We start from the raw sequence: 22,310 nt of genomic DNA, 5'->3' as shown, positions 1-22,310 counted from the left end.
TGAGAAGTCTTTTCTCACATAGCTAGCACAAGCCTGCGCTTTTCCTTGCTGGTAGCGTGGAAATGACAGATTGGTTCTCAGAAGAAAAAACAAGAAATATTATAGCAGAGGATGGTTTCGATCCATCGACCTCTGGGTTATGGGCCCAGCACGCTTCCGCTGCGCCACTCTGCCCCCTTGTAAAAGTGTTCTCTTTATGCAGAGGAGGAGCTTTCAGCGAAGTGGCGAGGGATTGGTGGGTCTCGCTCCTCATTTGCCTAAGCATGCTGCAATGTATGCTGGGTGCAGAAAATCTTCATCTTCTCGTCTCACAGTCAGTCATAACTGAAAGTGCAGACCCTCTTGGGAACTAGCAGTTTCAGGCCTTTACCAAGATAGCAGCTCTCTAACCCTCTCCTCTCTCTTTGATCCTAGCGCTAGCATGCTCAGGATTTGATTTTAACTGGGAGCCAGAGATCTACCCGGTGAGGGCGAGGCTTTTGAGCGTTTGGGAGCGTTCGGGACGTGAGGACGTTGGACAGGAAATGTTGCCATCTTGAAATATCCAACCTTCCTGCTGTCGTGAGAGGCTCTTTCCATGGACATCTGCCTCTTGGAGTCCTCTCAACTTGCTCTCTGATATAACATTTTGTGAGCTGCAGTTACATCCGATGGCTACAAGGTGGCGCTGCATTCAGTTGAGAGAACAAGTGTGCACAAAATCGTTGGGGACTTTTGCCAGATTCATCGGTGGATCTTGCCTACTTTTATTCACATGCTAGATATTGCCTAGAAATGCTTTTTAATATAGAGATGCTAGAGTTAGAATGTCTGGTCGGGGTTCAGCCCTTTCATTGTCCACCGCCAGCAACATATTTATTACCAGCACATGTGAGTGGTGACTCTGCTTTTTGGAAAATAGCATCTAATAGGACAATTAATGTAGCAGATGGGGCGATCGAGATGCCTGCCTAAGTATTTCATTTTTTTTTTAATTTAACGTCTGATTAATCTGTTCATGATATTTCCGTTTTGTGACATGTTGCATTAAAACAAATCCTGCTTGGAGAACATATAAAAATTTGCACTACATTGGCCGGGAATCGAACCCGGGTCAACTGCTTGGGAAGCAGCTATGCTCACCACTATACCACCAACGCCCTATGATGTGGGTGCTCTCGGTTCTAAAGATTACAACCCCGAGTTCAATGACTATCTTGCACCAGTTTCAATGGTGCATTTGGTTTAGATACCAACATGAAAAGCAGTAGAAAGTTTCTTGTAGAGGGTAAGGAACTGGGGATTGAAACCAAGGCCAAATCTGTGCAGAAGAGAAGAAATGGAAAGCAGTAGTACAAATAGTGGAAATGAACATATTTAGGCAGCATTGGAAGCAAAGCAGCGAAGAGAAAGAGAGTGCCTTCCATGAAATGCCCAGGAGAATGATAAGAGCAGAACGAAAAGGCAAGAATGACATTCAAAGCATGCCCAGAAAAACGTGTGACGGTCCCACCAGTCATTTATGCTTATAATTGGGTATCTTTACTTTCAAAGTATGGGGTTGATCCTTTGGCGATCACTCTCTTGTATTTCAGCAGAGACAGATAGTTGAGAAGTCTTTTCTCACATAGCTAGCACAAGCCTGCGCTTTTCCTTGCTGGTAGCGTGGAAATGACAGATTGGTTCTCAGAAGAAAAAACAAGAAATTTTATAGCAGAGGATGGTTTCGATCCATCGACCTCTGGGTTATGGGCCCAGCACGCTTCCGCTGCGCCACTCTGCTCCCTTGTAAAAGTGTTCTCTTTATGCAGAGGAGGAGCTTTCAGCGAAGTGGTGAGGGATTGGTGGGTCTCGCTCCTCATTTGCCTAAGCATGCTGCAATGTATGCTGGGTGCAGAAAATCTTCATCTTCTCGTCTCACAGTCAGTCATAACTGAAAGTGCAGACCCTCTTGGGAACTAGCAGTTTCAGGCCTTTACCAAGATAGCAGCTCTCTAACCCTCTCCTCTCTCTTTGATCCTAGCGCTAGCATGCTCAGGATTTGATTTTAACTGGGAGCCAGAGATCTACCCGGTGAGGGCGAGGCTTTTGAGCGTTTGGGAGCGTTCGGGACGTGAGGACGTTGGACAGGAAATGTTGCCATCTTGAAATATCCAACCTTCCTGCTGTCGTGAGAGGCTCTTTCCATGGACATCTGCCTCTTGGAGTCCTCTCAACTTGCTCTCTGATATAACATTTTGTGAGCTGCAGTTACATCCGATGGCTACAAGGTGGCGCTGCATTCAGGTGAGAGAACAAGTGTGCACAAAATCGTTGGGGACTTTTGCCAGATTCATAGGTGGATCTTGCCTACTTTTATTCACATGCTAGATATTGCCTAGAAATGCTTTTTAATATAGAGATGCTAGAGTTAGAATGTCTGGTCGGGGTTCAGCCCTTTCATTGTCTACCGCCCGCAACATATTTATTACCAGCACATGTGAGTGGTGACTCTGCTTTTTGGAAAATAGCATCTAATAGGACAATTAATGTAGCAGATGGGGCGATCGAGATGCCTGCCTAAGTATTTCATTTTTTTTTTAATTTAACGTCTGATTAATCTGTTCATGATATTTCCGTTTTGTGACATGTTGCATTAAAACAAATCCTGCTTGGAGAACATATAAAAATTTGCACTGCATTGGCTGGGAATCGAACCCGGGTCAACTGCTTGGGAAGCAGTTATGCTCACCACTATACCACCAACGCCCTATGATGTGGTTGCTCTCGGTTCTAAAGATTACAACCCCGAGTTCAATGACTATCTTGCACCAGTTTCAATGGTGCATTTGGTTTAGATACCAACATGAAAAGCAGTAGAAAGTTTCTTGTAGAGGGTAAGGAACTGGGGATTGAAACCAAGGCCAAATCTGTGCAGAAGAGAAGAAATGGAAAGCAGTAGTACAAATAGTGGAAATGAACATATTTAGGCAGCATTGGAAGCAAAGCAGCGAAGAGAAAGAGAGTGCCTTCCATGAAATGCCCAGGAGAATGATAAGAGCAGAACGAAAAGGCAAGAATGACATTCAAAGCATGCCCAGAAAAACGTGTGACGGTCCCACCAGTCATTTATGCTTATAATTGGGTATCTTTACTTTCAAAGTATGGGGTTGATCCTTTGGCGATCACTCTCTTGTATTTCAGCAGAGACAGATAGTTGAGAAGTCTTTTCTCACATAGCTAGCACAAGCCTGCGCTTTTCCTTGCTGGTAGCGTGGAAATGACAGATTGGTTCTCAGAAGAAAAAACAAGAAATATTATAGCAGAGGATGGTTTCGATCCATCGACCTCTGGGTTATGGGCCCAGCACGCTTCCGCTGCGCCACTCTGCTCCCTTGTAAAAGTGTTCTCTTTATGCAGAGGAGGAGCTTTCAGCGAAGTGGCGAGGGATTGGTGGGTCTCGCTCCTCATTTGCCTAAGCATGCTGCAATGTATGCTGGGTGCAGAAAATCTTCATCTTCTCGTCTCACAGTCAGTCATAACTGAAAGTGCAGACCCTCTTGGGAACTAGCAGTTTCAGGCCTTTACCAAGATAGCAGCTCTCTAACCCTCTCCTCTCTCTTTGATCCTAGCGCTAGCATGCTCAGGATTTGATTTTAACTGGGAGCCAGAGATCTACCCGGTGAGGGCTTGCCCGGTGTGAGGCTTTTGAGCGTTTGGGAGCGTTCGGGACGTGAGGACATTGGACAGGAAATGTTGCCATCTTGAAATATCCAACCTTCCTGCTGTCGTGAGAGGCTCTTTCCATGGACATCTGCCTCTTGGAGTCCTCTCAACTTGCTCTCTGATATAACATTTTGTGAGCTGCAGTTACATCCGATGGCTACAAGGTGGCGCTGCATTCAGGTGAGAGAACAAGTGTGCACAAAATCGTTGGGGACTTTTGCCAGATTCATCGGTGGATCTTGCCTACTTTTATTCACATGCTAGATATTGCCTAGAAATGCTTTTTAATATAGAGATGCTAGAGTTAGAATGTCTGGTCGGGGTTCAGCCCTTTCATTGTCTACCGCCCGCAACATATTTATTACCAGCACATGTGAGTGGTGACTCTGCTTTTTGGAAAATAGCATCTAATAGGACAATGAATGTAGCAGATGGGGCGATCGAGATGCCTACCTAAGTATTTCATTTTTTTTTAAATTTAACGTCTGATTAATCTGTTCATGATATTTCCGTTTTGTGACATGTTGCATTAAAACAAATCCTGCTTGGAGAACATACAAAAATTTGCACTGCATTGGCCGGGAATCAAACCCGGGTCAACTGCTTGGGAAGCAGCTATGCTCACCACTATACCACCAACGCCCTATGATGTGGTTGCTCTCGGTTCTAAAGATTACAACCCCGAGTTCAATGACTATCTTGCACCAGTTTCAATGGTGCATTTGGTTTAGATACCAACATGAAAAGCAGTAGAAAGTTTCTTGTAGAGGGTAAGGAACTGGGGATTGAAACCAAGGCCAAATCTGTGCAGAAGAGAAGAAATGGAAAGCAGTAGTACAAATAGTGGAAATGAACATATTTAGGCAGCATTGGAAGCAAAGCAGCGAAGAGAAAGAGAGTGTCTTCCATGAAATGCCCAGGAGAATGATAAGAGCAGAACGAAAAGGCAAGAATGACATTCAAAGCATGCCCAGAAAAACGTGTGACGGTCCCACCAGTCATTTATGCTTATAATTGGGTATCTTTACTTTCAAAGTATGGGGTTGATCCTTTGGCGATCACTCTCTTGTATTTCAGCAGAGACAGATAGTTGAGAAGTCTTTTCTCACATAGCTAGCACAAGCCTGCGCTTTTCCTTGCTGGTAGCGTGGAAATGACAGATTGGTCCTCAGAAGAAAAAACAAGAAATATTATAGCAGAGGATGGTTTCGATCCATCGACCTCTGGGTTATGGGCCCAGCACGCTTCCGCTGCGCCACTCTGCTCCCTTGTAAAAGTGTTCTCTTTATGCAGAGGAGGAGCTTTCAGCGAAGTGGCGAGGGATTGGTGGGTCTCACTCCTCATTTGCCTAAGCATGCTGCAATGTATGCTGGGTGCAGAAAATCTTCATCTTCTCGTCTCACAGTCAGTCATAACTGAAAGTGCAGACCCTCTTGGGAACCAGCAGTTTCAGGCCTTTACCAAGATAGCAGCTCTCTAACCCTCTCCTCTCTCTTTGATCCTAGCGCTAGCATGCTCAGGATTTGATTTTAACTGGGAGCCAGAGATCTACCCGGTGAGGGCTTGCCCGGTGTGAGGCTTTTGAGCGTTTGGGAGCGTTCGGGACGTGAGGACGTTGGACAGGAAATGTTGCCATCTTGAAATATCCAACCTTCCTGCTGTCGTGAGAGGCTCTTTCCATGGACATCTGCCTCTTGGAGTCCTCTCAACTTGCTCTCTGATATAACATTTTGTGAGCTGCAGTTACATCCGATGGCTACAAGATGGCGCTGCATTCAGGTGAGAGAACAAGTGTGCACAAAATCGTTGGGGACTTTTGCCAGATTCATCGGTGGATCTTGCCTACTTTTATTCACATGCTAGATATTGCCTAGAAAGGCTTTTTAATATAGAGATGCTAGAGTTAGAATGTCTGGTCAGGGTTCAGCCCTTTCATTGTCTACCGCCCGCAACATATTTATTACCAGCACATGTGAGTGGTGACTCTGCTTTTTGGAAAATAGCATCTAATAGGACAATTAATGTAGCAGATGGGGCGATCGAGATGCCTGCCTAAGTATTTCATTTTTTTTTTAATTTAACGTCTGATTAATCTGTTCATGATATTTCCGTTTTGTGACATGTTGCATTAAAACAAATCCTGCTTGGAGAACATATAAAAATTTGCACTGCATTGGCCAGGAATCGAACCCGGGTCAACTGCTTGGGAAGTAGCTATGCTCACCACTATACCACCAACACCCTATGTTGTGGTTGCTCTCGGTTCTAAAGATTACAACCCCGAGTTCAATGACTATCTTGCAACAGTTTCAATGGTGCATTTGGTTTAGATACCAACATGAAAAGCAGTAGAAAGTTTCTTGTAGAGGGTAAGGAACTGGGGATTGAAACCAAGGCCAAATCTGTGCAGAAGAGAAGAAATGGAAAGCAGTAGTACAAATAGTGGAAATGAACATATTTAGGCAGCATTGGAAGCAAAGCAGCGAAGAGAAAGAGAGTGCCTTCCATGAAATGCCCAGGAGAATGATAAGAGCAGAACGAAAAGGCAAGAATGACATTCAAAGCATGCCCAGAAAAACGTGTGACGGTCCCACCAGTCATTTATGCTTATAATTGGGTATCTTTACTTTCAAAGTATGGGGTTGATCCTTTGGCGATCACTCTCTTGTATTTCAGCAGAGACAGATAGTTGAGAAGTCTTTTCTCACATAGCTAGCACAAGCCTGCGCTTTTACTTGCTGGTAGCGTGGAAATGACAGATTGGTTCTCAGAAGAAAAAACAAGAAATATTATAGCAGAGGATGGTTTCGATCCATCGACCTCTGGGTTATGGGCCCAGCACGCTTCCGCTGCGCCACTCTGCTCCCTTGTAAAAGTGTTCTCTTTATGCAGAGGAGGAGCTTTCAGCGAAGTGGCGAGGGATTGGTGGGTCTCGCTCCTCATTTGCCTAAGCATGCTGCAATGTATGCTGGGTGCAGAAAATCTTCATCTTCTCGTCTCACAGTCAGTCATAACTGAAAGTGCAGACCCTCTTGGGAACTAGCAGTTTCAGGCCTTTACCAAGATAGCAGCTCTCTAACCCTTTCCTCTCTCTTTGATCCTAGCGCTAGCATGCTCAGGATTTGATTTTAACTGGGAGCCAGAGATCTACCCGGTGAGGGCGAGGCTTTTGAGCATTTGGGAGCGTTCGGGACGTGAGGACATTGGACAGGAAATGTTGCCATCTTGAAATATCCAACCTTCCTGCTGTCGTGAGAGGCTCTTTCCATGGACATCTGCCTCTTGGAGTCCTCTCAACTTGCTCTCTGATATAACATTTTGTGAGCTGCAGTTACATCCGATGGCTACAAGGTGGCGCTGCATTCAGGTGAGAGAACAAGTGTGCACAAAATCGTTGGGGACTTTTGCCAGATTCATCGGTGGATCTTGCCTACTTTTATTCACATGCTAGATATTGCCTAGAAATGCTTTTTAATATAGAGATGCTAGAGTTAGAATGTCTGGTCGGGGTTCAGCCCTTTCATTGTCTACCGCCCGCAACATATTTATTACCAGCACATGTGAGTGGTGACTCTGCTTTTTGGAAAATAGCATCTAATAGGACAATTAATGTAGCAGATGGGGCGATCGAGATGCCTGCCTAAGTATTTCATTTTTTTTTTAATTTAACGTCTGATTAATCTGTTCATGATATTTCCGTTTTGTGACATGTTGCATTAAAACAAATCCTGCTTGGAGAACATATAAAAATTTGCACTGCATTGGCCGGGAATCGAACCCGGGTCAACTGCTTGGGAAGCAGCTATGCTCACCACTATACCACCAAAGCCCTATGATGTGGGTGCTCTCGGTTCTAAAGATTACAACCCCGAGTTCAATGACTATCTTGCACCAGTTTCAATGGTGCATTTGGTTTAGATACCAACATGAAAAGCAGTAGAAAGTTTCTTGTAGAGGGTAAGGAACTGGGGATTGAAACCAAGGCCAAATCTGTGCAGAAGAGAAGAAATGGAAAGCAGTAGTACAAATAGTGGAAATGAACATATTTAGGCAGCATTGGAAGCAAAGCAGCGAAGAGAAAGAGAGTGCCTTCCATGAAATGCCCAGGAGAATGATAAGAGCAGAACGAAAAGGCAAGAATGACATTCAAAGCATGCCCAGAAAAACGTGTGACGGTCCCACCAGTCATTTATGCTTATAATTGGGTATCTTTACTTTCAAAGTATGGGGTTGATCCTTTGGCGATCACTCTCTTGTATTTCAGCAGAGACAGATAGTTGAGAAGTCTTTTCTCACATAGCTAGCACAAGCCTGCGCTTTTCCTTGCTGGTAGCGTGGAAATGACAGATTGGTTCTCAGAAGAAAAAACAAGAAATATTATAGCAGAGGATGGTTTCGATCCATCGACCTCTGGGTTATGGGCCCAGCACGCTTCCGCTGCGCCACTCTGCCCCCTTGTAAAAGTGTTCTCTTTATGCAGAGGAGGAGCTTTCAGCGAAGTGGCGAGGGATTGGTCGGTCTCGCTCCTCATTTGCCTAAGCATGCTGCAATGTATGCTGGGTGCAGAAAATCTTCATCTTCTCGTCTCACAGTCAGTCATAACTGAAAGTGCAGACCCTCTTGGGAACTAGCAGTTTCAGGCCTTTACCAAGATAGCAGCTCTCTAACCCTCTCCTCTCTCTTTGATCCTAGCGCTAGCATGCTCAGGATTTGATTTTAACTGGGAGCCAGAGATCTACCCGGTGAGGGCGAGGCTTTTGAGCGTTTGGGAGCGTTCGGGACGTGAGGACGTTGGACAGGAAATGTTGCTATCTTGAAATATCCAACCTTCCTGCTGTCGTGAGATGCTCTTTCCATGGACATCTGCCTCTTGGAGTCCTCTCAACTTGCTCTCTGATATAACATTTTGTGAGCTGCAGTTACATCCGATGGCTACAAGGTGGCGCTGCATTCAGGTGAGAGAACAAGTGTGCACAAAATCATTGGGGACTTTTGCCAGATTCATCGGTGGATCTTGCCTACTTTTATTCACATGCTAGATATTGCCTAGAAATGCTTTTTAATATAGAGATGCTAGAGTTAGAATGTCTGGTCGGGGTTCAGCCCTTTCATTGTCTACCGCCCGCAACATATTTATTACCAGCACATGTGAGTGGTGACTCTGCTTTTTGGAAAATAGCATCTAATAGGACAATGAATGTAGCAGATGGGGCGATCGAGATGCCTGCCTAAGTATTTCATTTTTTTTTAAATTTAACGTCTGATTAATCTGTTCATGATATTTCCATTTTGTGACATGTTGCATTAAAACAAATCCTGCTTGGAGAACATATAAAAATTTGCACTGCATTGGCCGGGAATCGAACCCAGGTCAACTGCTTGGGAAGCAGCTATGCTCACCACTATACCACCAACGCCCTATGATATGGTTGCTCTCGGTTCTAAAGATTACAACCCCGAGTTCAATGACTATCTTGCACCAGTTTCAATGGTGCATTTGGTTTAGATACCAACATGAAAAGCAGTAGAAAGTTTCTTGTAGAGGGTAAGGAACTGGGGATTGAAACCAAGGCCAAATCTGTGCAGAAGAGAAGAAATGGAAAGCAGTAGTACAAATAGTGGAAATGAACATATTTAGGCAGCATTGGAAGCAAAGCAGCGAAGAGAAAGAGAGTGCCTTCCATGAAATGCCCAGGAGAATGATAAGAGCAGAACGAAAAGGCAAGAATGACATTCAAAGCATGCCCAGAAAAACGTGTGACGGTCCAACCAGTCATTTATGCTTATAATTGGGTATCTTTACTTTCAAAGTATGGGGTTGATCCTTTGGCGATCACTCTGTTGTGTTTCAGCAGAGACAGATAGTTGAGAAGTCTTTTCTCACATAGCTAGCACAAGCCTGCGCTTTTCCTTGCTGGTAGCGTGGAAATGACAGATTGGTTCTCAGAAGAAAAAACAAGAAATTTTATAGCAGAGGATGGTTTCGATCCATCGACCTCTGGGTTATGGGCCCAGCACGCTTCCGCTGCGCCACTCTGCTCCCTTGTAAAAGTGTTCTCTTTATGCAGAGGAGGAGCTTTCAGCGAAGTGGTGAGGGATTGGTGGGTCTCGCTCCTCATTTGCCTAAGCATGCTGCAATGTATGCTGGGTGCAGAAAATCTTCATCTTCTCGTCTCACAGTCAGTCATAACTGAAAGTGCAGACCCTCTTGGGAACTAGCAGTTTCAGGCCTTTACCAAGATAGCAGCTCTCTAACCCTCTCCTCTCTCTTTGATCCTAGCGCTAGCATGCTCAGGATTTGATTTTAACTGGGAGCCAGAGATCTACCCGGTGAGGGCGAGGCTTTTGAGCGTTTGGGAGCGTTCGGGACGTGAGGACGTTGGACAGGAAATGTTGCCATCTTGAAATATCCAACCTTCCTGCTGTCGTGAGAGGCTCTTTCCATGGACATCTGCCTCTTGGAGTCCTCTCAACTTGCTCTCTGATATAACATTTTGTGAGCTGCAGTTACATCCGATGGCTACAAGGTGGCGCTGCATTCAGTTGAGAGAACAAGTGTGCACAAAATCGTTGGGGACTTTTGCCAGATTCATCGGTGGATCTTGCCTACTTTTATTCACATGCTAGATATTGCCTAGAAATGCTTTTTAATATAGAGATGCTAGAGTTAGAATGTCTGGTCGGGGTTCAGCCCTTTCATTGTCCACCGCCAGCAACATATTTATTACCAGCACATGTGAGTGGTGACTCTGCTTTTTGGAAAATAGCATCTAATAGGACAATTAATGTAGCAGATGGGGCGATCGAGATGCCTGCCTAAGTATTTCATTTTTTTTTTAATTTAACGTCTGATTAATCTGTTCATGATATTTCCGTTTTGTGACATGTTGCATTAAAACAAATCCTGCTTGGAGAACATATAAAAATTTGCACTACATTGGCCGGGAATCGAACCCGGGTCAACTGCTTGGGAAGCAGCTATGCTCACCACTATACCACCAACGCCCTATGATGTGGGTGCTCTCGGTTCTAAAGATTACAACCCCGAGTTCAATGACTATCTTGCACCAGTTTCAATGGTGCATTTGGTTTAGATACCAACATGAAAAGCAGTAGAAAGTTTCTTGTAGAGGGTAAGGAACTGGGGATTGAAACCAAGGCCAAATCTGTGCAGAAGAGAAGAAATGGAAAGCAGTAGTACAAATAGTGGAAATGAACATATTTAGGCAGCATTGGAAGCAAAGCAGCGAAGAGAAAGAGAGTGCCTTCCATGAAATGCCCAGGAGAATGATAAGAGCAGAACGAAAAGGCAAGAATGACATTCAAAGCATGCCCAGAAAAACGTGTGACGGTCCCACCAGTCATTTATGCTTATAATTGGGTATCTTTACTTTCAAAGTATGGGGTTGATCCTTTGGCGATCACTCTCTTGTATTTCAGCAGAGACAGATAGTTGAGAAGTCTTTTCTCACATAGCTAGCACAAGCCTGCGCTTTTCCTTGCTGGTAGCGTGGAAATGACAGATTGGTTCTCAGAAGAAAAAACAAGAAATTTTATAGCAGAGGATGGTTTCGATCCATCGACCTCTGGGTTATGGGCCCATCACGCTTCCGCTGCGCCACTCTGCTCCCTTGTAAAAGTGTTCTCTTTATGCAGAGGAGGAGCTTTCAGCGAAGTGGTGAGGGATTGGTGGGTCTCGCTCCTCATTTGCCTAAGCATGCTGCAATGTATGCTGGGTGCAGAAAATCTTCATCTTCTCGTCTCACAGTCAGTCATAACTGAAAGTGCAGACCCTCTTGGGAACTAGCAGTTTCAGGCCTTTACCAAGATAGCAGCTCTCTAACCCTCTCCTCTCTCTTTGATCCTAGCGCTAGCATGCTCAGGATTTGATTTTAACTGGGAGCCAGAGATCTACCCGGTGAGGGCGAGGCTTTTGAGCGTTTGGGAGCGTTCGGGACGTGAGGACGTTGGACAGGAAATGTTGCCATCTTGAAATATCCAACCTTCCTGCTGTCGTGAGAGGCTCTTTCCATGGACATCTGCCTCTTGGAGTCCTCTCAACTTGCTCTCTGATATAACATTTTGTGAGCTGCAGTTACATCCGATGGCTACAAGGTGGCGCTGCATTCAGGTGAGAGAACAAGTGTGCACAAAATCGTTGGGGACTTTTGCCAGATTCATAGGTGGATCTTGCCTACTTTTATTCACATGCTAGATATTGCCTAGAAATGCTTTTTAATATAGAGATGCTAGAGTTAGAATGTCTGGTCGGGGTTCAGCCCTTTCATTGTCTACCGCCCGCAACATATTTATTACCAGCACATGTGAGTGGTGACTCTGCTTTTTGGAAAATAGCATCTAATAGGACAATTAATGTAGCAGATGGGGCGATCGAGATGCCTGCCTAAGTATTTCATTTTTTTTTAAATTTAACGTCTGATTAATCTGTTCATGATATTTCCGTTTTGTGACATGTTGCATTAAAACAAATCCTGCTTGGAGAACATATAAAAATTTGCACTGCATTGGCTGGGAATCGAACCCGGGTCAACTGCTTGGGAAGCAGTTATGCTCACCACTATACCACCAACGCCCTATGATGTGGTTGCTCTCGGTTCTAAAGATTACAACCCCGAGTTCAATGACTATCTTGCACCAGTTTCAATGGTGCATTTGGTTTAGATACCAACATGAAAAGCAGTAGAAAGTTTCTTGTAGAGGGTAAGGAACTGGGGATTGAAACCAAGGCCAAATCTGTGCAGAAGAGAAGAAATGGAAAGCAGTAGTACAAATAGTGGAAATGAACATATTTAGGCAGCATTGGAAGCAAAGCAGCGAAGAGAAAGAGAGTGCCTTCCATGAAATGCCCAGGAGAATGATAAGAGCAGAACGAAAAGGCAAGAATGACATTCAAAGCATGCCCAGAAAAACGTGTGACGGTCCCACCAGTCATTTATGCTTATAATTGGGTATCTTTACTTTCAAAGTATGGGGTTGATCCTTTGGCGATCACTCTCTTGTATTTCAGCAGAGACAGATAGTTGAGAAGTCTTTTCTCACATAGCTAGCACAAGCCTGCGCTTTTCCTTGCTGGTAGCGTGGAAATGACAGATTGGTTCTCAGAAGAAAAAACAAGAAATATTATAGCAGAGGATGGTTTCGATCCATCGACCTCTGGGTTATGGGCCCAGCACGCTTCCGCTGCGCCACTCTGCTCCCTTGTAAAAGTGTTCTCTTTATGCAGAGGAGGAGCTTTCAGCGAAGTGGCGAGGGATTGGTGGGTCTCGCTCCTCATTTGCCTAAGCATGCTGCAATGTATGCTGGGTGCAGAAAATCTTCATCTTCTCGTCTCACAGTCAGTCATAACTGAAAGTGCAGACCCTCTTGGGAACTAGCAGTTTCAGGCCTTTACCAAGATAGCAGCTCTCTAACCCTCTCCTCTCTCTTTGATCCTAGCGCTAGCATGCTCAGGATTTGATTTTAACTGGGAGCCAGAGATCTACCCGGTGAGGGCTTGCCCGGTGTGAGGCTTTTGAGCGTTTGGGAGCGTTCGGGACGTGAGGACATTGGACAGGAAATGTTGCCATCTTGAAATATCCAACCTTCCTGCTGTCGTGAGAGGCTCTTTCCATGGACATCTGCCTCTTGGAGTCCTCTCAACTTGCTCTCTGATATAACATTTTGTGAGCTGCAGTTACATCCGATGGCTACAAGGTGGCGCTGCATTCAGGTGAGAGAACAAGTGTGCACAAAATCGTTGGGGACTTTTGCCAGATTCATCGGTGGATCTTGCCTACTTTTATTCACATGCTAGATATTGCCTAGAAATGCTTTTTAATATAGAGATGCTAGAGTTAGAATGTCTGGTCGGGGTTCAGCCCTTTCATTGTCTACCGCCCGCAACATATTTATTACCAGCACATGTGAGTGGTGACTCTGCTTTTTGGAAAATAGCATCTAATAGGACAATGAATGTAGCAGATGGGGCGATCGAGATGCCTACCTAAGTATTTCATTTTTTTTTAAATTTAACGTCTGATTAATCTGTTCATGATATTTCCGTTTTGTGACATGTTGCATTAAAACAAATCCTGCTTGGAGAACATACAAAAATTTGCACTGCATTGGCCGGGAATCAAACCCGGGTCAACTGCTTGGGAAGCAGCTATGCTCACCACTATACCACCAACGCCCTATGATGTGGTTGCTCTCGGTTCTAAAGATTACAACCCCGAGTTCAATGACTATCTTGCACCAGTTTCAATGGTGCATTTGGTTTAGATACCAACATGAAAAGCAGTAGAAAGTTTCTTGTAGAGGGTAAGGAACTGGGGATTGAAACCAAGGCCAAATCTGTGCAGAAGAGAAGAAATGGAAAGCAGTAGTACAAATAGTGGAAATGAACATATTTAGGCAGCATTGGAAGCAAAGCAGCGAAGAGAAAGAGAGTGTCTTCCATGAAATGCCCAGGAGAATGATAAGAGCAGAACGAAAAGGCAAGAATGACATTCAAAGCATGCCCAGAAAAACGTGTGACGGTCCCACCAGTCATTTATGCTTATAATTGGGTATCTTTACTTTCAAAGTATGGGGTTGATCCTTTGGCGATCACTCTCTTGTATTTCAGCAGAGACAGATAGTTGAGAAGTCTTTTCTCACATAGCTAGCACAAGCCTGCGCTTTTCCTTGCTGGTAGCGTGGAAATGACAGATTGGTCCTCAGAAGAAAAAACAAGAAATATTATAGCAGAGGATGGTTTCGATCCATCGACCTCTGGGTTATGGGCCCAGCACGCTTCCGCTGCGCCACTCTGCTCCCTTGTAAAAGTGTTCTCTTTATGCAGAGGAGGAGCTTTCAGCGAAGTGGCGAGGGATTGGTGGGTCTCACTCCTCATTTGCCTAAGCATGCTGCAATGTATGCTGGGTGCAGAAAATCTTCATCTTCTCGTCTCACAGTCAGTCATAACTGAAAGTGCAGACCCTCTTGGGAACCAGCAGTTTCAGGCCTTTACCAAGATAGCAGCTCTCTAACCCTCTCCTCTCTCTTTGATCCTAGCGCTAGCATGCTCAGGATTTGATTTTAACTGGGAGCCAGAGATCTACCCGGTGAGGGCTTGCCCGGTGTGAGGCTTTTGAGCGTTTGGGAGCGTTCGGGACGTGAGGACGTTGGACAGGAAATGTTGCCATCTTGAAATATCCAACCTTCCTGCTGTCGTGAGAGGCTCTTTCCATGGACATCTGCCTCTTGGAGTCCTCTCAACTTGCTCTCTGATATAACATTTTGTGAGCTGCAGTTACATCCGATGGCTACAAGATGGCGCTGCATTCAGGTGAGAGAACAAGTGTGCACAAAATCGTTGGGGACTTTTGCCAGATTCATCGGTGGATCTTGCCTACTTTTATTCACATGCTAGATATTGCCTAGAAAGGCTTTTTAATATAGAGATGCTAGAGTTAGAATGTCTGGTCAGGGTTCAGCCCTTTCATTGTCTACCGCCCGCAACATATTTATTACCAGCACATGTGAGTGGTGACTCTGCTTTTTGGAAAATAGCATCTAATAGGACAATTAATGTAGCAGATGGGGCGATCGAGATGCCTGCCTAAGTATTTCATTTTTTTTTTAATTTAACGTCTGATTAATCTGTTCATGATATTTCCGTTTTGTGACATGTTGCATTAAAACAAATCCTGCTTGGAGAACATATAAAAATTTGCACTGCATTGGCCAGGAATCGAACCCGGGTCAACTGCTTGGGAAGTAGCTATGCTCACCACTATACCACCAACACCCTATGTTGTGGTTGCTCTCGGTTCTAAAGATTACAACCCCGAGTTCAATGACTATCTTGCACCAGTTTCAATGGTGCATTTGGTTTAGATACCAACATGAAAAGCAGTAGAAAGTTTCTTGTAGAGGGTAAGGAACTGGGGATTGAAACCAAGGCCAAATCTGTGCAGAAGAGAAGAAATGGAAAGCAGTAGTACAAATAGTGGAAATGAACATATTTAGGCAGCATTGGAAGCAAAGCAGCGAAGAGAAAGAGAGTGCCTTCCATGAAATGCCCAGGAGAATGATAAGAGCAGAACGAAAAGGCAAGAATGACATTCAAAGCATGCCCAGAAAAACGTGTGACGGTCCCACCAGTCATTTATGCTTATAATTGGGTATCTTTACTTTCAAAGTATGGGGTTGATCCTTTGGCGATCACTCTCTTGTATTTCAGCAGAGACAGATAGTTGAGAAGTCTTTTCTCACATAGCTAGCACAAGCCTGCGCTTTTCCTTGCTGGTAGCGTGGAAATGACAGATTGGTTCTCAGAAGAAAAAACAAGAAATTTTATAGCAGAGGATGGTTTCGATCCATCGACCTCTGGGTTATGGGCCCAGCACGCTTCCGCTGCGCCACTCTGCTCCCTTGTAAAAGTGTTCTCTTTATGCAGAGGAGGAGCTTTCAGCGAAGTGGTGAGGGATTGGTGGGTCTCGCTCCTCATTTGCCTAAGCATGCTGCAATGTATGCTGGGTGCAGAAAATCTTCATCTTCTCGTCTCACAGTCAGTCATAACTGAAAGTGCAGACCCTCTTGGGAACTAGCAGTTTCAGGCCTTTACCAAGATAGCAGCTCTCTAACCCTCTCCTCTCTCTTTGATCCTAGCGCTAGCATGCTCAGGATTTGATTTTAACTGGGAGCCAGAGATCTACCCGGTGAGGGCGAGGCTTTTGAGCGTTTGGGAGCGTTCGGGACGTGAGGACGTTGGACAGGAAATGTTGCCATCTTGAAATATCCAACCTTCCTGCTGTCGTGAGAGGCTCTTTCCATGGACATCTGCCTCTTGGAGTCCTCTCAACTTGCTCTCTGATATAACATTTTGTGAGCTGCAGTTACATCCGATGGCTACAAGGTGGCGCTGCATTCAGGTGAGAGAACAAGTGTGCACAAAATCGTTGGGGACTTTTGCCAGATTCATAGGTGGATCTTGCCTACTTTTATTCACATGCTAGATATTGCCTAGAAATGCTTTTTAATATAGAGATGCTAGAGTTAGAATGTCTGGTCGGGGTTCAGCCCTTTCATTGTCTACCGCCCGCAACATATTTATTACCAGCACATGTGAGTGGTGACTCTGCTTTTTGGAAAATAGCATCTAATAGGACAATTAATGTAGCAGATGGGGCGATCGAGATGCCTGCCTAAGTATTTCATTTTTTTTTTAATTTAACGTCTGATTAATCTGTTCATGATATTTCCGTTTTGTGACATGTTGCATTAAAACAAATCCTGCTTGGAGAACATATAAAAATTTGCACTGCATTGGCTGGGAATCGAACCCGGGTCAACTGCTTGGGAAGCAGTTATGCTCACCACTATACCACCAACGCCCTATGATGTGGTTGCTCTCGGTTCTAAAGATTACAACCCCGAGTTCAATGACTATCTTGCACCAGTTTCAATGGTGCATTTGGTTTAGATACCAACATGAAAAGCAGTAGAAAGTTTCTTGTAGAGGGTAAGGAACTGGGGATTGAAACCAAGGCCAAATCTGTGCAGAAGAGAAGAAATGGAAAGCAGTAGTACAAATAGTGGAAATGAACATATTTAGGCAGCATTGGAAGCAAAGCAGCGAAGAGAAAGAGAGTGCCTTCCATGAAATGCCCAGGAGAATGATAAGAGCAGAACGAAAAGGCAAGAATGACATTCAAAGCATGCCCAGAAAAACGTGTGACGGTCCCACCAGTCATTTATGCTTATAATTGGGTATCTTTACTTTCAAAGTATGGGGTTGATCCTTTGGCGATCACTCTCTTGTATTTCAGCAGAGACAGATAGTTGAGAAGTCTTTTCTCACATAGCTAGCACAAGCCTGCGCTTTTCCTTGCTGGTAGCGTGGAAATGACAGATTGGTTCTCAGAAGAAAAAACAAGAAATATTATAGCAGAGGATGGTTTCGATCCATCGACCTCTGGGTTATGGGCCCAGCACGCTTCCGCTGCGCCACTCTGCTCCCTTGTAAAAGTGTTCTCTTTATGCAGAGGAGGAGCTTTCAGCGAAGTGGCGAGGGATTGGTGGGTCTCGCTCCTCATTTGCCTAAGCATGCTGCAATGTATGCTGGGTGCAGAAAATCTTCATCTTCTCGTCTCACAGTCAGTCATAACTGAAAGTGCAGACCCTCTTGGGAACTAGCAGTTTCAGGCCTTTACCAAGATAGCAGCTCTCTAACCCTCTCCTCTCTCTTTGATCCTAGCGCTAGCATGCTCAGGATTTGATTTTAACTGGGAGCCAGAGATCTACCCGGTGAGGGCTTGCCCGGTGTGAGGCTTTTGAGCGTTTGGGAGCGTTCGGGACGTGAGGACATTGGACAGGAAATGTTGCCATCTTGAAATATCCAACCTTCCTGCTGTCGTGAGAGGCTCTTTCCATGGACATCTGCCTCTTGGAGTCCTCTCAACTTGCTCTCTGATATAACATTTTGTGAGCTGCAGTTACATCCGATGGCTACAAGGTGGCGCTGCATTCAGGTGAGAGAACAAGTGTGCACAAAATCGTTGGGGACTTTTGCCAGATTCATCGGTGGATCTTGCCTACTTTTATTCACATGCTAGATATTGCCTAGAAATGCTTTTTAATATAGAGATGCTAGAGTTAGAATGTCTGGTCGGGGTTCAGCCCTTTCATTGTCTACCGCCCGCAACATATTTATTACCAGCACATGTGAGTGGTGACTCTGCTTTTTGGAAAATAGCATCTAATAGGACAATGAATGTAGCAGATGGGGCGATCGAGATGCCTACCTAAGTATTTCATTTTTTTTTAAATTTAACGTCTGATTAATCTGTTCATGATATTTCCGTTTTGTGACATGTTGCATTAAAACAAATCCTGCTTGGAGAACATACAAAAATTTGCACTGCATTGGCCGGGAATCAAACCCGGGTCAACTGCTTGGGAAGCAGCTATGCTCACCACTATACCACCAACGCCCTATGATGTGGTTGCTCTCGGTTCTAAAGATTACAACCCCGAGTTCAATGACTATCTTGCACCAGTTTCAATGGTGCATTTGGTTTAGATACCAACATGAAAAGCAGTAGAAAGTTTCTTGTAGAGGGTAAGGAACTGGGGATTGAAACCAAGGCCAAATCTGTGCAGAAGAGAAGAAATGGAAAGCAGTAGTACAAATAGTGGAAATGAACATATTTAGGCAGCATTGGAAGCAAAGCAGCGAAGAGAAAGAGAGTGTCTTCCATGAAATGCCCAGGAGAATGATAAGAGCAGAACGAAAAGGCAAGAATGACATTCAAAGCATGCCCAGAAAAACGTGTGACGGTCCCACCAGTCATTTATGCTTATAATTGGGTATCTTTACTTTCAAAGTATGGGGTTGATCCTTTGGCGATCACTCTCTTGTATTTCAGCAGAGACAGATAGTTGAGAAGTCTTTTCTCACATAGCTAGCACAAGCCTGCGCTTTTCCTTGCTGGTAGCGTGGAAATGACAGATTGGTCCTCAGAAGAAAAAACAAGAAATATTATAGCAGAGGATGGTTTCGATCCATCGACCTCTGGGTTATGGGCCCAGCACGCTTCCGCTGCGCCACTCTGCTCCCTTGTAAAAGTGTTCTCTTTATGCAGAGGAGGAGCTTTCAGCGAAGTGGCGAGGGATTGGTGGGTCTCACTCCTCATTTGCCTAAGCATGCTGCAATGTATGCTGGGTGCAGAAAATCTTCATCTTCTCGTCTCACAGTCAGTCATAACTGAAAGTGCAGACCCTCTTGGGAACCAGCAGTTTCAGGCCTTTACCAAGATAGCAGCTCTCTAACCCTCTCCTCTCTCTTTGATCCTAGCGCTAGCATGCTCAGGATTTGATTTTAACTGGGAGCCAGAGATCTACCCGGTGAGGGCTTGCCCGGTGTGAGGCTTTTGAGCGTTTGGGAGCGTTCGGGACGTGAGGACGTTGGACAGGAAATGTTGCCATCTTGAAATATCCAACCTTCCTGCTGTCGTGAGAGGCTCTTTCCATGGACATCTGCCTCTTGGAGTCCTCTCAACTTGCTCTCTGATATAACATTTTGTGAGCTGCAGTTACATCCGATGGCTACAAGATGGCGCTGCATTCAGGTGAGAGAACAAGTGTGCACAAAATCGTTGGGGACTTTTGCCAGATTCATCGGTGGATCTTGCCTACTTTTATTCACATGCTAGATATTGCCTAGAAAGGCTTTTTAATATAGAGATGCTAGAGTTAGAATGTCTGGTCAGGGTTCAGCCCTTTCATTGTCTACCGCCCGCAACATATTTATTACCAGCACATGTGAGTGGTGACTCTGCTTTTTGGAAAATAGCATCTAATAGGACAATTAATGTAGCAGATGGGGCGATCGAGATGCCTGCCTAAGTATTTCATTTTTTTTTTAATTTAACGTCTGATTAATCTGTTCATGATATTTCCGTTTTGTGACATGTTGCATTAAAACAAATCCTGCTTGGAGAACATATAAAAATTTGCACTGCATTGGCCAGGAATCGAACCCGGGTCAACTGCTTGGGAAGTAGCTATGCTCACCACTATACCACCAACACCCTATGTTGTGGTTGCTCTCGGTTCTAAAGATTACAACCCCGAGTTCAATGACTATCTTGCAACAGTTTCAATGGTGCATTTGGTTTAGATACCAACATGAAAAGCAGTAGAAAGTTTCTTGTAGAGGGTAAGGAACTGGGGATTGAAACCAAGGCCAAATCTGTGCAGAAGAGAAGAAATGGAAAGCAGTAGTACAAATAGTGGAAATGAACATATTTAGGCAGCATTGGAAGCAAAGCAGCGAAGAGAAAGAGAGTGCCTTCCATGAAATGCCCAGGAGAATGATAAGAGCAGAACGAAAAGGCAAGAATGACATTCAAAGCATGCCCAGAAAAACGTGTGACGGTCCCACCAGTCATTTATGCTTATAATTGGGTATCTTTACTTTCAAAGTATGGGGTTGATCCTTTGGCGATCACTCTCTTGTATTTCAGCAGAGACAGATAGTTGAGAAGTCTTTTCTCACATAGCTAGCACAAGCCTGCGCTTTTACTTGCTGGTAGCGTGGAAATGACAGATTGGTTCTCAGAAGAAAAAACAAGAAATATTATAGCAGAGGATGGTTTCGATCCATCGACCTCTGGGTTATGGGCCCAGCACGCTTCCGCTGCGCCACTCTGCTCCCTTGTAAAAGTGTTCTCTTTATGCAGAGGAGGAGCTTTCAGCGAAGTGGCGAGGGATTGGTGGGTCTCGCTCCTCATTTGCCTAAGCATGCTGCAATGTATGCTGGGTGCAGAAAATCTTCATCTTCTCGTCTCACAGTCAGTCATAACTGAAAGTGCAGACCCTCTTGGGAACTAGCAGTTTCAGGCCTTTACCAAGATAGCAGCTCTCTAACCCTTTCCTCTCTCTTTGATCCTAGCGCTAGCATGCTCAGGATTTGATTTTAACTGGGAGCCAGAGATCTACCCGGTGAGGGCGAGGCTTTTGAGCATTTGGGAGCGTTCGGGACGTGAGGACATTGGACAGGAAATGTTGCCATCTTGAAATATCCAACCTTCCTGCTGTCGTGAGAGGCTCTTTCCATGGACATCTGCCTCTTGGAGTCCTCTCAACTTGCTCTCTGATATAACATTTTGTGAGCTGCAGTTACATCCGATGGCTACAAGGTGGCGCTGCATTCAGGTGAGAGAACAAGTGTGCACAAAATCGTTGGGGACTTTTGCCAGATTCATCGGTGGATCTTGCCTACTTTTATTCACATGCTAGATATTGCCTAGAAATGCTTTTTAATATAGAGATGCTAGAGTTAGAATGTCTGGTCGGGGTTCAGCCCTTTCATTGTCTACCGCCCGCAACATATTTATTACCAGCACATGTGAGTGGTGACTCTGCTTTTTGGAAAATAGCATCTAATAGGACAATTAATGTAGCAGATGGGGCGATCGAGATGCCTGCCTAAGTATTTCATTTTTTTTTTAATTTAACGTCTGATTAATCTGTTCATGATATTTCCGTTTTGTGACATGTTGCATTAAAACAAATCCTGCTTGGAGAACATATAAAAATTTGCACTGCATTGGCCGGGAATCGAACCCGGGTCAACTGCTTGGGAAGCAGCTATGCTCACCACTATACCACCAAAGCCCTATGATGTGGGTGCTCTCGGTTCTAAAGATTACAACCCCGAGTTCAATGACTATCTTGCACCAGTTTCAATGGTGCATTTGGTTTAGATACCAACATGAAAAGCAGTAGAAAGTTTCTTGTAGAGGGTAAGGAACTGGGGATTGAAACCAAGGCCAAATCTGTGCAGAAGAGAAGAAATGGAAAGCAGTAGTACAAATAGTGGAAATGAACATATTTAGGCAGCATTGGAAGCAAAGCAGCGAAGAGAAAGAGAGTGCCTTCCATGAAATGCCCAGGAGAATGATAAGAGCAGAACGAAAAGGCAAGAATGACATTCAAAGCATGCCCAGAAAAACGTGTGACGGTCCCACCAGTCATTTATGCTTATAATTGGGTATCTTTACTTTCAAAGTATGGGGTTGATCCTTTGGCGATCACTCTCTTGTATTTCAGCAGAGACAGATAGTTGAGAAGTCTTT

At 44.6% G+C, this 22,310-nt stretch overlaps 8 non-coding genes across 8 annotated transcripts; all 8 read right to left on the bottom strand.

The window, feature by feature from the left end:
* Window positions 1-1,067: 1,067 nt before the first annotated feature.
* Window positions 1,068-1,139, bottom strand: TRNAG-CCC (transfer RNA glycine (anticodon CCC)). Its single transcript has one exon. It is a non-coding gene; the product is annotated as a tRNA-Gly (tRNA).
* Window positions 1,140-4,254: 3,115 nt separating this feature from the next.
* Window positions 4,255-4,326, bottom strand: TRNAG-CCC (transfer RNA glycine (anticodon CCC)). The gene has a single exon. It is a non-coding gene; the product is annotated as a tRNA-Gly (tRNA).
* Window positions 4,327-7,441: 3,115 nt separating this feature from the next.
* TRNAG-CCC (transfer RNA glycine (anticodon CCC)) lies at window positions 7,442-7,513 on the bottom strand. The gene has a single exon. It is a non-coding gene; the product is annotated as a tRNA-Gly (tRNA).
* A 1,516-nt stretch (window positions 7,514-9,029) lies between these two features.
* TRNAG-CCC (transfer RNA glycine (anticodon CCC)) lies at window positions 9,030-9,101 on the bottom strand. Its single transcript has one exon. It is a non-coding gene; the product is annotated as a tRNA-Gly (tRNA).
* A 1,516-nt stretch (window positions 9,102-10,617) lies between these two features.
* TRNAG-CCC (transfer RNA glycine (anticodon CCC)) lies at window positions 10,618-10,689 on the bottom strand. Its single transcript has one exon. It is a non-coding gene; the product is annotated as a tRNA-Gly (tRNA).
* A 3,115-nt stretch (window positions 10,690-13,804) lies between these two features.
* On the bottom strand, window positions 13,805-13,876 carry TRNAG-CCC (transfer RNA glycine (anticodon CCC)). Its single transcript has one exon. It is a non-coding gene; the product is annotated as a tRNA-Gly (tRNA).
* Window positions 13,877-18,590: 4,714 nt separating this feature from the next.
* Window positions 18,591-18,662, bottom strand: TRNAG-CCC (transfer RNA glycine (anticodon CCC)). Its single transcript has one exon. It is a non-coding gene; the product is annotated as a tRNA-Gly (tRNA).
* A 3,115-nt stretch (window positions 18,663-21,777) lies between these two features.
* TRNAG-CCC (transfer RNA glycine (anticodon CCC)) lies at window positions 21,778-21,849 on the bottom strand. The gene has a single exon. It is a non-coding gene; the product is annotated as a tRNA-Gly (tRNA).
* Between the last annotated feature and the right edge of the window lie 461 nt (window positions 21,850-22,310).

The sequence above is a fragment of the Triturus cristatus genome, chromosome 11 (genome assembly GCF_964204655.1).
Source record: "Triturus cristatus chromosome 11, aTriCri1.1, whole genome shotgun sequence".
NCBI lineage: Eukaryota > Metazoa > Chordata > Amphibia > Caudata > Salamandridae > Triturus > Triturus cristatus.
The sequence above is the reverse complement of the archived record's forward strand: the minus strand, read 5'-3'. Positions and strand labels throughout refer to the sequence as shown.